Here is a 4,571-nt window from a genome sequence, read left to right as displayed (position 1 = left end):
GAGCAAGATGTGGAGGATTTTTGTAACAACTCGGAAAGGCACTGGTTACACACAAGATCTGGGTTCTTAACAGGGTATACAACAAAAACCACACAACAACCCAACACACCCCAACAGAGACAGCCCATTTAAGCAATATATTTGAACCTTTATTGTCATTGGATCATCCTCACCTGTTTCTCAGTCCCCAAGGTGAACGAATCCACAAAGTTCACCAGAAAGTCCTTCTGTGTGGTAATCCACAATTTAAAGAAGAAAGGTATTCCCAAAGTAAAAGTTGCAATAATCTACTGCAGAGTTCCTTTTCCTACTGAGCCACAGTCATAGTCATATTCTCCTTTTGACATGAAGGTTGGTCTGGCCTGGCCAAGTGGAATTTGATGATGAGAGAGATGAGGGTGGTTTCCTGCTATGCCAGATCTGTGAGTGTAATGCAGCCACAAGAGAGATGCAGTACAGCAGGTGAAAAGTAAGGATCACCTACTCCCCCATGAAAAAAATAAAAATTCTATCTGTGTTTAGTTATAAGGGTTAATTTGGAAAAACTTAGGGAAATGTTCAATTCTCTCCATGCCTTCTAAATAGAGTAGAACCACCTTTTTGCTGATAATATCACTGAATATTTCATCTAAGTTTCTGTCCCACAAATCATTAAACAGCAATTTAAACTTTTCAAAAAAATCATTATCTACGCTCTCTCTTATCTCCTTGATACCTTTAAGGCTTAACATGAGTGTTTCTGCTGTTTCTCTTCCTGTCTGTTTCCACTCTTCATAAGTTCTTCCTGTCTGAACCGACTCTTTGCATTCATGAAGATGTTCATCTATATTTTTATAATCTACACGACATTTATCAGGAAGAATATCTTCCATGCATGATTTACATTTTTCTAAAATATTGAATTCAAATTGAAATTGATTTTGAAGACCCAAATTATAATATTCAATTATTCTCTTCCAAGAATCTTGTAATTGTTTGCTGTTATTGATAAAATCAGCAATGTTTTAAATAAATATATAAAACTTAGTGAAGCCAATGTACATTTTAATCCCATACTCCATACTTAAAGTCTTTGATAAAGAGATTAAGTTATACATGCACGGTGTACGATTTAATATTTATTGAAGGAACATAGTGGAAGTGTTTTCTGTTGTAACTAAAAGGTGTAGCTTTTTACTTTCACACATAGGAGAGTCTTCAGGCTGTTGAGGGAATAATTATTTATAGCTGCTAGCTGCTACTTGATAAGTAATAGCAGGAAGTAACTCAGGGGTACCGTATGTGGGTTTGTGAATGAAACTCAAAATCTCATCTTTTTTATTATATTCATTTATTTTACAAATGAAAATGACAGACATCTGTATGTACTATGATGAAATGTTACCGTGACTCACATTCAAATAAGTCATACACTAATGAGGAGTGTGAGTTCAACAATCACTGAATTTCTACCTCCACTCCTCCATTAGTTCCTCAAGGACATTGAGTGACTTTGACTCAGTAGAACAGAGCTCAAGAAAAATAATTGTGCTATAGCTTTAGGCTGAGTTTTAGGCTGATGGTATCCTAAGTGAACCAGTGTTGATGTATTCACTGATAGAGACTTCAAAGCACTGTTGTATGTCACTCTGGATAAGGTCATAAGACAAATGTCATAAATGTAAATGTAAGAAAAGAAATATACAAATATGGTAAGTATTAAATATGGATTTTCAGGCGTGACAATAAACAACAAGGAGAAACCCATATGTGTGATGGAGTTTTGGGACACTGTGTGCCCTGATAATAATGGTTCCTTCACCAGCTTCTGTAAGTGTGAAGCTGTATTCAAAGTATTCGTCTCCATTAAGTAAGGATTAACCGACTTCACACTGTAGTGTAATTCTGATTATTTTCCTATAGCAGCATAACTAATATCCAAACATATCAATTCAACGTCCCCCGCTCCCTCCCCCTGCGGTCTCTTTAAAATGGGGGTAGCTAATGGATAGAAGAGTTAACAGAAAACCAAAGCCACAGGAATCATAAAACATAAATGACAGAAATCAAGAATGAGAAGGAAAAAAAATTACAGCATTCATTCTGAGTCATGATCATTGTTTTGTATAATAACAGTAAATTACTGTCAAAAACATTAACAGTTTATTAATGTTTATTTGCACTTTTTTTTTTTTTTACTGTAAACTACAAATATGTTATCATATTGAGAAATGGTCAGCTAAGAAAAAAAGGAATTAATTTTCTAAAGTCCAATCAAATCCATGGTAAATGGAAGCTGAAATGCGCTAGCCTGACAGATGAAAACTTCCAAAATGAACGTCAAATGCTCATCTTGTCTAGCTCTGTGTGTACTGTGTATTCCGGTTCAAGACAGTTAGGGTATGTCAAAAAACTCCCATTTCATTTTCTCCTCCAACTTCAGAATCGTCCTACAAACTCACAGGCACAAAAAACAACAAAAAATATAATTCATTATTGTATATTAATATTCTTATTATTGAGTGGACTTTTTCCAAGCTGCAACACAGAAGGTTACAGATCAAATTCAAATCCATCTTTTATTGTTCATATACACAACCATACACAGGACAGTGGACTGTCAAATGATTTTTTGAATGTCTGTGATATAAAAATAAATAAATAAATAAAAAATAAATAGAATTTAAATAATTCAGACTTTACTTCTATACAGGTAGGAAAGGAAAAAAAATATGAGGAGAAAATATAAAAATATAATAGAAGCAATACAGAGACTGGTGGCAGAAACAGTATGATGTTATTTTGAATACAGTGCAGATGTGTGCAGATGTTTGTGTGATGTATGCTCTGTAAATCCAGGCTGAGGTTGTGTGTACTATTGTCACGGTTGAGGACCAGAACTGAACATCCTGTGGGAAGAAGCTCCTCATCATTCTCTCTGTGTTGGCCTTCAGGGAGCAGAAGTGCTTCCCAGACCACAACAGAGAGAAGAGAGAGATGTTCAGATGTCTGAGGTCCATCACTATCTCAGTCCAGCACTGCTTCCTGTAGACTGTCTTGTCATCTTTTATAACACAACGAGCTGAAAAACACCTTCATTGCAATATATCTTTATAACACAGGGTTATTACTGCTTTGTTACACAGAATCTACTGCAGCGTCTGGTAGAGGAATGAATCAGGAATGCTAGGTTATATTTCATTGATATTTTTGCAGGAAGTCCAAAAACATACTTTAGAACTAAAGATAGCGCTGTTTAAATAGAAGCTGATGTCCGGAATTGTTTGTAATGATTCATGATTCAGTCACACAGGAACACTGTAGTGTATTAAATACACATCAGCAATGTCTTTTAGTTTATTTACTTTTGCAAATAATTATGATGCTAATAATTTATTTGTGTTGAATTGTGCTGATTTGAATCAGGTCATCACTTTTCAGTGCAGTGTTCCACTTTCTTGTGATTCAGGTCCATGTTCATCTCCAGTAAGTGCTGTGTCCTGCAGAGTCGAGGAGAACATGCTGAAAATGTCCTGGTGTTGGGAGATGGAGAGAACCGAAGAACCCAGAGGCAACCTATGAAGAACATCACTCAGGAACAGGATGGAAAACTGGAAATGAGGGAAAAACATATAAACATATCAAGATTAGTTTTAAAAACAGTATATAAACCTGTGAGCAGTAGTTACAGAGTTTTGTTGAAGGTTGGGTTTATGGGAGAAAAGAATTCATGATTTTTGAATGCTGAGGTTTTATTCAGTGCTTTTTATGTCAAAGCGATGAAAAGTGATCCACAGTTCATAATGAACTCATTGTATAGTCATAAACATGTTATAAGTACATAATCAACAATAAACACTTGTTTACAAAACTTGTAGTTTTTCAGTATCATATTTAGAAAACATTACACGATGAATATGTCCCTCTGATCGACTCTTTTTATTTATACCCTTATAGTTCTTTTAATATATTTCAAATCATGTGTAAGATTGTAACCATAGGTTTTAGTTTACATGACAACACTGGACCTCTGCACAAGTGAAAATATCTTAACTCATTCTGGGGTTTTTATAGAACAGTTATAAAGATAAGATAAGATAAGATAAGATAAGATAAGATAAGATAAGATAAGATAAGATAAGATAAGATAAGATAAGATAAGATAAGATAAGATAAGATAAGATAAGATACACTATATTACCAAAAGTATTCGCTCACCCATCCAAATAATCAGAAACAGGTGTTCCAATCACTTCCATGGCCACAGGTGTATAAATTCAAGCACCTAGGCATGCAGACTGTTTTTACAAACATTTGTGAAAGAATGGGTCGCTCTCAGGAGTTCAGTGAATTCCAGCGTGGAACTGTGATAGAATGCCACCTGTGCAACAAATCCAGTCGTGAAATTTCCTCGCTCCTAAATATTCCACAGTCAACTGTCAGCTGTATTATAAGAACGTGGAAGTGTTTGGGAACGACAGCAACTCAGCCACGAAGTGGTAGGCCACGTCAACTGACGGAGCGGGGTCAGCGGATGCTGAGGCACATAGTGCGAAGAGGTCGCCAACTTTCTGCAGAGTCAATCGCTACAG

The sequence above is a fragment of the Hemibagrus wyckioides genome, linkage group LG13, assembly GCF_019097595.1.
Source record: "Hemibagrus wyckioides isolate EC202008001 linkage group LG13, SWU_Hwy_1.0, whole genome shotgun sequence".
Taxonomy (NCBI): Eukaryota; Metazoa; Chordata; class Actinopteri; order Siluriformes; family Bagridae; genus Hemibagrus; species Hemibagrus wyckioides.
Note: the sequence above shows the minus strand (reverse complement) of the source record.